The sequence below is a fragment of the Anomaloglossus baeobatrachus genome, chromosome 3 (assembly GCF_048569485.1).
Source record: "Anomaloglossus baeobatrachus isolate aAnoBae1 chromosome 3, aAnoBae1.hap1, whole genome shotgun sequence".
Classification (NCBI taxonomy): Eukaryota; Metazoa; Chordata; class Amphibia; order Anura; family Aromobatidae; genus Anomaloglossus; species Anomaloglossus baeobatrachus.
Genome location: NC_134355.1, coordinates 563,316,337 through 563,329,929, shown reverse-complemented (window position 1 = coordinate 563,329,929; position 13,593 = coordinate 563,316,337).

The window sequence follows — 13,593 nt, the reverse complement described above, 5'->3', positions numbered from 1 at the left end:
CAGAAGGGGGAGAGGAGTGTTAAAAAGGTCTTATAAAATCTGACAGTGAAGCATCAGGGCCTGGTCTTTTCCCACCTGCCAGAGATTGCGCTACCGATGTCAATTCGAGGTCGGTAAAAGGAGGTTCATCAAAAGAAGAGATCAATGTTGTGTTTTATAAGTTTTGTGCTTGAGTTATGGAAGATTCAGTTTTGCAATTTGGAACAGTGCAGGAGGATCTACTATCCGGGAGGCCATCTAAATGATATAGTTGTATATAGATATATCCGGGAGGCCATCTAAATGATATAGTTGTATATAGATATATCCGGGAGGCTATCTAAATGATATAGTTGAGTATAATGTTTATGAAATTCTTCAGAGACATCTTCCTTTTTGTGTAGCGTATGGCCTCAGGTATTTTTAATTTTTGGATTATGGTTTTGGGGTTGCTGGATTTTCAGCCCTTTGGCCAACATGCGCCCACATTTATTGCAGTATTCATAAAATTTGCAGCTGCAGATATGGAGGGAACGTCTATGTGAAAACTGTAGTAACTTTTTAACTTCTTGTCAGGCTGTTAGCAGATTTGTTGCTGTAGAGAGAGCGTTTTAACTTCTCTGTTTTTACAGACAAATACTTATTTTGACTTACAAATACTAATGCAAAATCCTTAAAGGGAACCTGTCACCACTTTATCGACCTATAAGCTGCGGCCACCACCACCGGGCTCTTATATACAGTATGTTAGAATGCTATATATAAGAGCCCAGGCTGGGGTTATAACATAAAAAACACTTTATAATACTTACCTAACGGTCGAGCAATGGGCCTTATGGGCGTCTCCGTTGTCCGGTCCCGCCACCGCCTCTTTTGGCCATCTTTGTTCTCCTTCTTCTCTAGCCGCGGTGCATGACGGGTCCGACGTCATACTCACTCACCGGCATTCAGGTCCTGAACAGGCGCTTTGATCTGCCCTGAGGAGAGCAGATCAAAGTATTATAGTGCGCCTGCACAGTATCGACGAGTGTGTATGATGTAGCCGCGTCATGCACACAGGCTTCAGAAAGAGGACGAAGATGGCCAAAAGAGGAGGCGCCGGCACTGGATAACGGAGACGCCCATAAGGCCCACCGTGTGACCGTTAGGTAAGTATTAGTGTTTTTTATGTTATACCTCCGGCCTGGGTTCTTATATACAGCATGTTAGAATGCTGTATACAAGAGCCCACTGGTGGTGGCCGCAGCTTATAGGCCAAAAAAGTGGTGACAGGTTTCCTTTAAAGTGAACCTGTCAGATGCAGCTGACTGCTGTTTTTCATCTTCCCACCAATGGTTGCTATTGTTTGTGTGCTGAGTGGCAGATTTTTATTGTTACCATTTTGTGATATGTTTTGATTAATTTTTACTTTTTGGTGGCAAAAAAATGGCAATTTTGGTTTCAGTTTTTCTTTATATCACCAAAATTTCTGTACAGTTTAAACAGTTTTATATTTTGATAGATCAGACTTTTATATGCATGCGGTGATACCAAATATGTTTTGTTACATTTCTTTATTCATAACTGGTTAAAGAGGGAAGGGGATAATTTGAATTTTTATGTATTATTTTGTAATGTTTACAATTTTTGTTGTATTCTTTCAGTGTTTTTGAGGGTGTTCTTTCTAGCTTCTATATGGGTCTTGAATCTTCAGTTGTTTTATTGCTTGTTCTAAATAGTACAATCACAATCAGGGCCCAGGAGTAGTAGGCGCCGAGCAGGAGCAGCTTATAACGAGCACTATCACTAAGGTGAATAGAGTAGAGCCATGTGTCACTAAAAACACCTCTAGCAGATGTCTTCCCATGGATTATAGTGTAGGTAGAGGATCCAGCCTATGAATGCACAATGTCATTGTCACGACATCACCGGCAGCGGATCCAGGAAGACGGTGAGTGTCCGGGGTTAGAATGGACCAACTCCACCACAGGGGGAACCCGGACTTACCCTTTAGCAGAGGGAGGGGCTTGACTAAGCGGCCACCGCGAGACAGGGCTCCAGGTGCCTCTCCCAGGGCAAGCAACTGGGATTGTGGCAGCTGAGCGGGCGAAGGTGACAGCCGGGCTGAGGAAGCAGAAACACCTGAACAGGAACGAGCACAGTAAGCACCAGCAGACATCAGGCACGAAACTGCAGGAGTAGGACCTCAGGCACGGGTCCTGAGGCATAGGTCATGGACATAGGGTCAGGATCCAGACATCGGTCAGAAGTCATCAGACACTGGACATTGGGTAAGGCTCCAGACATCGAGCAGAGATCATCAGACACCAGACATTGGGTAAGGCTCCAGACATCGAGCAGAGGTCATCAGACACTGGACATTGGGTAAGGCTCCAGACATCGAGCAAAGGTCATCAGACACCAGACATCAGGTACAGTAGGAATGGACCGCAACAGATCAGAGTAGGCACAGGTGTGGACCACAGCAGAGTAATGTCAGCACAGCAGGTACATCCAGACTTAAGGTTACATAAAACACAACTTTATTCACAGGACACGGAAGGACTTCGGGTACATAACATAGCAGGATAACAGGTAACACAGCTGGGCTTCAGGTACGTCACATGGCAGGAACACAAATACAGGACACAGGACCAGACTGGAGTCCAGGGGGAATGTCCGTAACCAGATACGCTGGTCACTGAATATGTATTTACGTGAGCACACTGGGACAATGGTTAACCCGACTTCAAAAAGGATACCAGCTTGAGACAGGTGACTGGACTCAGGGAGTATACTGGAGTCAGAAACAGAAGACACAAGCCCTTCAGGAAACACATATCAAAACATATACAAAAATGATACAAAATGCTCTGCCCCTCCTATCAGGGGAATGAGCTTTAAATTGCTGATGTCTCCCAGCAATAGGCTGCTGGGAAACTTTAGCAAAGTGCACACATCTCTCTATAAAAGATGAGAAAGTGTGTGCGTGTGTCCCCTAGGCTGGAGAGTAGTGATGGGCTGTCCGGCTCTTTCAGCTCGTTCTCGGCTCCTTATTAAATATGTGATCACCCCAGGTGAACACATATTTAAGATTATACTAATTCTGTCGCGGGCGGGGAGGACGCCGCCGCTGCTGCACGCTCGTGTCCGGCGCTGCTGAGGCTGCTGCTCGGTGGCTTGAGTGGTGGGCCGGATCCAGGGACTCGAGCGGCGCTCCTCGCCCGTGAGTGAAAGGGGTGGTTGGTTTGGGGGATTTAGTTCGTGACGCCACCCACGGGTTGTGGTGAAGATGGTCACCACCGCTACTGGTGACGGGGATCCCGGGAGCGATGGTAAGGAGCAGCTGGGATGTTGTTTTCCCCCTCAGTGGGTAGGGGTCGGTGGTCCTGGGGCCCAGTGGTGTGACGGGGAGGCAGGGTTGGTGAGGTGCAGGGTTGCAGGGACAGCGCGGCGCGGTGCCGGATGGCACAGGTGTACTCACTCAGTAAGAGATGCACAAAGTCCTCGGTAAACCAAACGGCTGGATGGACAGGTCCCGCAGCCAGCTGCAGTGTCTCTCCCCGGACAGGTGATGGCGGCTGTCTTTCCCTGCACTTTGATGTACTTGGTTTGACTACGATGGATCCCCAACGGTAGTCCGCTCCCCGGTGTATGGATGCCGGAGGAGCCCGTTTGCCCGCAGGCGCTGGCCCTTGGGTCTCTAGCCTTAGGCGGTAGCTGTATACTCTCACGGTGTGGGTGGTTGCCTTCTATAGGGTCTTTGGCTGTTAGGAAACCCCTGGGGTTCCGGTCACACTTGGATTTGACTATTGTCGGTGGCTCCAAGCCTGGTTGGGGTCCGATGGCCCTGCCTGTGTGTGCTGGCTTCACTTCGCTCCCCGGTCGGTACCGGCGGGCCAACGCCCGACCCCGGTCCTACAGTTCCGCGTTGCTTCACCACTCCTGCAGATGGCCACCACCGTCTGCCAACCTTGCTGTCAGTGCCTGGGCCACAAACCCAGACACACAAGTGTTTACTCCTCACACTTCAAACTCTAACTGTCACTTTTCCCGCCTTCAGGCCTGTGAACTCCTCGGTGGGTGGGGCCAACCGCTTGGCTCCGCCCCACCTGGTGTGGACATCAGACACTGGAGTGAGGCAACAAGGGTTTTGTGTTTGGCTAATGTTACTGTCTAATGGGGGTGGGGTATTTGTGTGTTACCTGTGACGACCTGGCTAGTCCAGGGCGCCACAATTCCGCCAAAGCCCCGCCCACCCGCAGCTAAACTCTGCCCACTTACAAGCGGCCAATTAGATTGCTGAGTAGGCGGAGTTTAGCCGCGGGTAGGCGGGGTCTTGACAGCGAAAATAGCCTTTTAGATATTTTAGTGGCTCTCACTAGTGATCCGGCTCCTGTCGTTCACAGCAGGGAGCCGGATCTTTGTGTCGGATCGTTCGCGACCGACACATCACTACTGGAGAGCAGGAAACACTCACAACATGTGCAGAGCCTGCAGCCTAGGTGGGATCAGAGCCGACCATGACATGGGTATCCACCGGCAACAACAGCTAAGGACTGCACTTATACGCGGATGGCAGAGAGGAGGGAAGCAGGTACACTGCACAAGGTCCTAAAAATCACTTTATTATATTTAAATATTAAAATCTACGTATAAAAACCAAATTGCTTTCACATGGTCATTAAATAGACTACTTAATTTAAGTGGGTGTAGAATGGTGATAGATCCGATTTGTGAGGATAGTGCTGGTTATTTACTATTCTCAAGGTAGGGAATATACTAATCGTACTTATTGCTCAAATACCTTTTGTAAGGAGATTGGGGATGAGATATCTATCCCTCCCTTTCACCTACCTACCAGCGGAGGTGCACCATAAGTTGTTGGGTACCCCCCGCTCCACGTCGTGTCTCCCTAATTTCTCCCTGCAGCTCGTCAGTTGCACCCGGGAGACCCACCACCAAAGAAAAATAGGTAGTGCAATTAGTCACAAGTAGTAATTATCCAGCCGTACATAGGTATGTTCCAGCCTTATAGTACATATCATATAATATAAATCTCAGATCACTGAAAATATTGTTTTTTTGTATATATATATATGGATATAAAATCCCAGCAGGGATGACTTAGCTGCCGAGACTATCCAGTAGTCCATCCCGTAATCCCGACGCGTTTCCCCCCTATTTTTTCTTAGGGGTTCATCAGGGGAATAACTGATCCGAGGCTTGTTCCTTAAAGGTTAAAGAATACCGGTATGCAGATTATGTCCTCATTGGCCCATAATGGGGTCTGTCATCCAGTATACAGTGACTGGCTGCATTCAAAGTCCTGCAGGTCCAAAGGTACCGGCTGTCATGTGTACTACATGACAGCCGGTACCTTTGGACCTGCAGGACTTTGAATGCAGCCAGTCACTGTATACAGGATGACAGACCCCATTATGGGCCAATGAGGACATAATCTGCATACCGGTATTCTTTAACCTTTAAGGAACAAGCCTCGGATCAGTTATTCCCCTGATGAACCCCTAAGAAAAAATAGGGGGGAAACGCGTCGGGATTACGGGATGGACTACTGGATAGTCTCGGCAGCTAAGTCATCCCTGCTGGGATTTTATATTCATATACTGTATATATACAAAAAAACAATATTTTCAGTGATCTGAGATTTATATTATATGATATGTACTATAAGGCTGGAACATACCTATGTACGGCTGGATAATTACTACTTGTGACTAATTGCACTACCTATTTTTCTTTGGTGGTGGGTCTCCCGGGTGCAACTGACGAGCTGAAGGGAGAAATTAGGGAGAGACGACGTGGAGCGGGGGGTACCCAACAACTTATGGTGCACCTCCGCTGGTAGGTAGGTGAAAGGGAGGGATAGATATCTCATCCCCAATCTCCTTACAAAAGGTATTTGAGCAATAAGTACGATTAGTATATTCCCTACCTTGAGAATAGTAAATAACCAGCACTATTCTCACAAATCAGATCTATCACCCTTCTACACCCACTTAAATTAAGTAGTCTATTTAATGACCATGTGAAAGCAATTTGTTTTTTATACGTAGATTTTAATATTTAAATATAATAAAGTGATTTTTAGGAGTTTTTTCTTCTTCTGGTTTTTTTCATAATATACTCCTACTATACATCTTTTTTGGTTATAAGACACTGCACAAGGTACAGAGGGACCCCGGCATCCCTAGTATGCTGGCATGACAGTCATGCAGGGGAAAAAGTACTTCCCCCAGAAATGAATCTCTTCTGTTCCCCTGGGTTCATCGGGAAATTAGAATATAAATTTTATAAACTAATATCTGCACAACACAGATGGAAAATTAAAAAGAAAAAAATATATACTTTATTCAGCTCCGAAGCCACTACTCCATGTTGTGACCAGTTTATCTTGCTATAACTGGTGAAAGGTTCTCTTTAACTACAAGAAGGTTTTACTGTGAAACCTTACATCTTAGAAAAATATATATTTCTTCTTAGGCTATGTTCGCACGTTGCGTTTTTTCCCGCGTTTCTGCAGCGTTTTTAGCTGCAGCGTTTTTGTGCCAAAACGCATGCGTTTTTGTTTTCCAGCAAAGTCTATGGGAAAAGCTGAAATCCTGTCTGCACTTTGCTTTTTTTTCTGCAGCGTTTAATTTGCATATTTGTGGTCAAAAACTATGCTGAAAAAGAAGCAGCATGTCAGTTGTTTTTGCCATTTCTGCAGCGTTTCCTTAACATTGGAGTCAATGAGAAATGGCAAAAAGCAACCCAAATCACAATTCCTGCGTTTTTCATGCTTTTTACCTGCTTTTCCACTGCGTTTTTGGCTCCAAAAACGCATGCTTTTCTGGACATAATTTAATGGGTTCTAATGTTCCTTTACACACACACAATAACCGAAAATTTGAATGTTAAAAAATTAGAAACTTCACCTATTTTTCTGATAGAATGTGCATAACCACTATTTTTTCATTAAAAATGATAATTTCCCATATCGTTTTATTAAAAGTTAATTTTATACTTTTTTTCTCTTTTTTCATTCTTTTTGACTAATTCAACTTTATTTCTCAGTGTCTTGATCTCAAAAACGCATCTGCAGAAACGCAGGTGAAAATGCAGGTAAAAAGCGCTAAAAACGCGGTAAAAACGCATGCGTTTTTAGCGCTAAAAAATGGTCAAAAGCCATTTGGTCAAAAACCAAGGGAAGGAAAACGTGCAGAATAAACTGCAGGTACTCCGACGCAACGTCCGCACATAGCCTTAGTCTTTTTTTCTGAGACCAAATGAATTGTTGAGCTTTTATATTTTTTTTATTTGGTGCTGGTGCTGTGTGTGTAGAGTGGTGTGACTGTGGGCCAAAGTGTGATGTCACGGCAATGGTGGCCACCAGGCAGTGCTGCACCTAGACATATTTACAAAGATTGCTGTGAGGTGGCAGTGGTCGTATGCACTTTATTTGTCTTCACTTGATTGACAGTTCTCTTCATAAACCGAAATAAGGAGAGATGGATAGGAAGAATTCAGAAGCTTCCCTTTACCGTTACTTGAAGTTTGGGTAGACTGAATTTATGGACAGCAACATTACATTCAAAAATAGGAAGTAAAACATATATTGTAATGCTAATGTTGTAAAATGTCAGGTTATGTTATGTGGAGATGATAATTTTACTTTCAACTTGAAACTTTATGCATAAAACATATATGAAAAATAAATATTATCTAGTAATGTCCCTTAATAATAAAATAATAATACAGAACAGACACTGTTATTTATACATAAAACAAACCCCAAAGATGAAAATAATATAAACATATACCCTGCTGTAACTAATTAAAAGCATAATGCATGTAAATAAACAAGGGGTACTATAAACACTGTTTTTGATCAAAAAAGCGTAAAGCCATTCCACCGCGACAAGGTGTACCCAATCGGGACACTATCTACACTCTCGAATATTAAAACCTCACCATGTGTCAACAGACATCAATCTGAATAAGGCTATGTGTGCACTAGAAAAGTGATTTTTCTCAAGAAAATTTATTGAGAAACTTCTGGGAGTTGAAGATTACCGTACCTGCGGTAAAAAAACGCTCCAAAACCGCGGGAAAAACGCATGCGTTTTTGCCGCGGTTTTGCTGCGGTTTTTCTGCAGGTTGTTCCCTGCGGTTTTTTTATGCTGAACTGCAATAAATAATATAGATAATAGATAGATAATCGATAGATAGACAGATAATGGATAGAGGGAAAGATGGATAGATGAATAGATAGATAGATAGATGAGAAAGACCTATATAATGTTCCACCCCCCTGCATATTCTAAGCTGGCACCCTTTAGTGACTTTCATGTGGCACTAAAGGGTGCCTAGCCTTGTATTTAGCCAAAAAATAAATAAATAATTAAAAAAAAAATGACGTGAGGCCCCCCCATCTTTTGTAGCCAGCTAGGGTAAAGCAGACGGCTGCAGCCTGCAGACCACAGCTGGCAGCTTCACCTTGGCTGGTAATCCAAAACAGAGGGCACCCCACGCTGTTATTTTACATTAAATAAATAATTTAAAACAAAAAACGTGGGTCCCCCCCATATTGGATCACCAGCCAAGGTAAAGCGGACAGCTGGGGTCTGATATTCTCAGACTAGGGAGGTCCACTGTTATTGGACACTCCCCAGCCTAAAAATAGCAGGCCGCAGACGCCCCAGAAGTGGCGCATCCATTAGATGTGCCAATCCTGGTGCTTCGCCCCAACTCATCCCGTTGCCCTGGTGCGGTGGCAAACTGGGTAATATATGGGGTTGATGCCAGATGTGTAATGTCACTTGGCATCAAGCCCTGGGGTTCGTGATGTCACGCGTCTATCAGATACCTGACATCACCAACCCAGTCAGTAAGAAATAAAAAATAGACAACAAAAAAAGTTTTATTTGAAAAAACACTCCCCACATTCCCTCTGTCACCAAGTTATTGACAAGAACAATCAAATCCGGGTCCGGCGTAATCCAATAAGGGGGGGGTCCCACGACGATCCATACCATAGTCACTGTCCCAGTAAGTGAAGAACAGAAGGTTCCCCATTGGCTGGGAGAGTAATGCAGTGACCTGCGCTAATGTGTCGCCCTGGGCAAGCCAGGGGACACGGGTCACAACACCACCACACCCCACACTCCAGGTAGGCCCATCCATGCTAACCAAAAATCCTTGTTGCCTTCCTCCAGGAGTCTGTTGATGCACACCAGGGGGTGGGCCAGGTGGTTGGCTCCGCCCACCGAGGAGCTCACAACTCTGGAGGCGGGAAAACCAGGCAGTAAGCTCAGGGAAGAGCTGGAGAGAGGAGTTGAGTCAGGGAGGAGGAAGTAGAAGGAGTGGAGGAGAAGCCTAGACAGGGCAAAAGCAAACAAGAAGTGAGAGTAGAGAAAGTGGTAAAGAAAGAAAGCCTGAAGGGTCCAGCTCTGTGTAGGGCCAGAACAGCAAGGTCAGCGACGGCGGTGACTGTCTGGAGGGGGACCGTTTGGAAGTTCCTGGAAGGACCCCGTTGGCTGTGTGCCCGGTGGTCTGGAGCAGTGTTCCGAAGGACAGTCAGCACCAGGGCAGGGGCCTCTCGGACCCCGGCAAGGCTAGGAGTCGCCAAATTTGCCGAATCCGTCAGTGAAGGGGACGTAGATCCCCCAACAACCAAGTCCCGATTGACGGCAACAGCCCAACCAGTACGGGGGAGACACCGCCACCGCCAGGGCACCAGTTTCCCCAGGGCCAGCGCCTGCGGGCAAAGTGTAGAGCTCCTCCGGCCCAGATTGCAGTTGGGGAGCGGGTAACCGGAGGGAATCCACCGCTACCATCAGTCAACATAGGTGCAAGGAAGAGGGACATCACCGTCACCTACCGGGAGTGCAGGTGCAGCCGTCTGTGGGACCGTCCTACCAGCCGTTTGGTTTACCGTACAAACTGTGTCCGTGTCTCAGGCTGAGTGAGTACCACAGTGCCGCAAGGCACAGAGCTGCCCCCGCGTCCCTGCGCCCACCAGGCCCCGCACCTCCTTCTCCACCACCGGGCCCCGGGATCACCAACCCCTACCCACGGAGGGGCAACACAACACCTGGCTGCTCCGCATCACCATCCCCGGGACCCCCGAATTGAGCAGCGGTGGTGAAATCACCACAACCGTGGGTGGCGTCACGAACTATAACAAATCCCCCACACCCAACCACAAACCCCCCTTTCACTCACGGGCGAGGAGTGTCGCTCGAGGAACCCCGGGATCCGGCCCACCGCTCGAGCCACCACTGAGCAGCTGCCGGACCCGAGCAGAAGGGGTGAGCGTGGTGTGCCGACACCCTCCTCCCCGCCCACGACACTAACATCAATAGGTCAGCCCAGGTCACTGCAGGGGATGACAAGTGCTGCTGTCAGGAGGATAGATGAGATCATTACCTGCAGTGATGATCTCCTGCAGTCCTGCCATCAGCGCTGTCACTGATTTCTATGCCCGCCGCGTTGTCAGCAGTATCGTGAGAGCCCGTGACGTCACCGCTAGTGACAGTCTCGGGCCGCGGGCATAGACTGCAGTGACAACGGTGACGTCAGGAGGCAGGAGATCGTCACAGCAGGTAATGATCTCATCTCACCTCCGTCATCCCCGTGGCTGCACGCACTGCTGTGTGTCAGTGTCTGCCTGCGCTGCAGGGTGACAAGCTGCTGATACTGCGGGCAGACACTGACACACTGCAGGGCGGGCAGCTGCGAGGCCAGAGCGGGACACAGACTGCACGGGCACCTGGAGGTCACACGGAAGTGCTTCTGTGCAGTGTCCAGGGAGTGTGACGTCTGTGTTTACTCTGCTCTGCTTCCTCTTCTGTCATAATGACATCACTCCCTGCAAAACCGCAGGCAGCGATGTACATTACCGCAGGTAAATCGCGGCTATACCGGGGGTATACCGCACATCATTTGCTACCTGCGGTATACCCCCGGTATTTCGCGATTACAGTGAATGGAGTGAAATACCGGGGGTATTCCGCAGGTACCTGCGCAAAAGAAGTGACATGCACATTTTCTCAAGAAATTTTCTCAAGAAAATCTTCACAAAGAATTTTCTTGAGAAAAAAACGCAGTGTGCGCACAGCTATTTTTTTTTCCCATAAGTTTTGCTGGGAAATGTCTGCAGAAAGATTTCAAACATTTCTCAAGAAATTTCCGCTGGTAAATCCGCGGGTAAAACGGCCTAGTGCGCACATAGCCTAAGGGCAGAGAGTGGCTGGGTCCCGACAAGACACACAGCCATGGGAAGCAATATACAGTGGAACCTTGGTTAATGAGAACAATCCGTTCTGGGACTGTGATTGTAAACCAAGTTACTCGTTCAGCAAAGCAGGATTTCCCATAGGAAATCATTGCAATGCAGACAATTCGTTCAACAACTTGTTAAACGTCCCATCCTGGTCCCCTATTGTGCCATTCCATACACGTACAAACACGCACAAACACATATTATGCTCACCTTACCTTCCGTTCCATCGCCGGCCTCCTGGGTCTTGTAGTTTACTGGTACAGGATGTGTATCGGGTAACCATAGCAACGATAGAGGAACTTCCGCTGCCAGAGCAAGTTCCTCCCTCGTCGCTATGGTTTCCGATACACATCCTGCACTGGCAAACTACAAGAACCATGAGGCCGGCGATGGAACGGAAGGTAAGGTGAGGATAATATGTGTGTGTGCGTGCGTGTTTGTTTGTGTGTGTTTTAAGTGTGCTTGTGTGTGTTTGTGTGGACTGCATGAGCGGGTCAGAGCGCGGTGGATGTATGGAACCGGAAGTGTGTGCGGTGAGGATTTTGCTCCTTCAGCAAAGCTTGCTCGTAAAGTGAGTTACAAATTTACAGCAAGCTTTTGCTCGTTAAGCGGAATACTCGCTAACTGGGTTACTCGTTAAGCGAAGTTCCACTGTAGATGAAATGCCCGGCTCACTGAGAAGGGGGCCACACCCTATTTGTACTTAGTATGATGGTTCTGTTACTCATATGTAGTAACAAACTGTTTTTTTTCCACCCATATAGCACATATCCATTATTATAATGGTGCTATTCAATGCATTCTGCAGAGTGCATACTCTTTTATGACATTCTGTCTTTTATCTTCAGGATTTCTCTAGTTCTAGTGTCATTCAGTGAAACGCGCTACATATGACCATCAGATTTGCTTCTAACTTTCCCAGATTTAGGTGGACCTTGATAACTCATTTATTCAAGAATGCCTTAGTAACATTCTTATTCCCAGGTCGTACACAACCAAATCTGGTTGCAGATATCACCTTTCCACTCTGTTCTTTGAACTTTATATGCATTTTGGTTCAGATACTGTAGGGGTTTATAGGTTTAATTTTCTTTATTTAAACTCAACTCCTTATGCCAACTCAAGGGGCTGGTGACCTGCAGAAAATGACCACTGTGTACTTATTCTCATTTTTCCCATTCCATTCCAAGCTCTTATGGGCCAGGACCTCATTGTGTCCCATCATTTGTTTGGATTACTTTATATATTATTTTGTTGCTTTTCTCATTATAGAGCCATACATGTCAATAGTCCCAACTTTGGACAGACAATTCTATCAAGTTGTAATTAACGTATCATTACAGCAGAATAGGGATTTAGAAATCCTGGAGGCGAGGCTTGTGTGCACTGATTTGTGGGATTTAAATTTTTGTCAACATGGAATAGGTTGTCGCCGTAAAAAAAAAGCTATAGAATGCAATTGGATCGCATTGGGAAAGCTATAATGAGAGAAACAAGTATTTCTTTAATTTTTTTTCTTCCTTATAATAACATAATATATGCAGTTTACTACTTATTGGTTAAAAACATGTTTCTTATTGCAATGTTGTCTTTAGCTCATAAGATGTCAGAGGATGGTGTAGAAACCTTTCTTTACCAGGCTGATGTTATAACGTCTTGAGCTCCCACGTTTGGTCAAAGAAACCAATCCCAACCAGTGGGAATCTTCACTAGTGATGAGCGAGCATGCTTGTCACTACTCGGTACTCGCACGAGTATCACTGTACTCGGGCTGCTCGGCGGGGACCGAGTAATCTCGCGATACTCGTGCTTTACTCGTGGTCTTCATTTCTGCATGTTGGCGCTCTTTTGAGAGCCAGCCCTCATGCAGGGATTGGCTGGCAGACCACTGCAATGCCACAGCCCTGTTAGTTGTGGAATTGCAGTGATTGGCCGGCCTGCACAGCGTCACCGAGCCTTTATATCGGCCGGCGCGCTGTGCTCTGCTCACAGCTATTCTGACAGTGAGTGTAGGGAGAGTGTCGCTGATTCAGGGAAAGCTTTGCGGCCCTTTATAGCTTTTTCAGTTGCAGGGCTGCAAACAGTGTGACCAAAAGTCCTTCTCAGGACTATTCTAGTTGTATACAGGCAGGCAGGGTATAGCCAGGTCGGAGTACAGTAGCAGAGTCCTTCTCAGGACTATTGTTGCTATATACAGGCAGGGTATAGCCAGGTCTGAATACAGGCTAGTGACCAAAAGAGTCCTTGTCAGGACTATTGTAGCAGTATACAGGCAGGCAGGCAGGCAGGGTAGTGGTGACCGTATACCAGCCTTCATATCTGGGGCTGGTGTACACAGTGTAAAACAG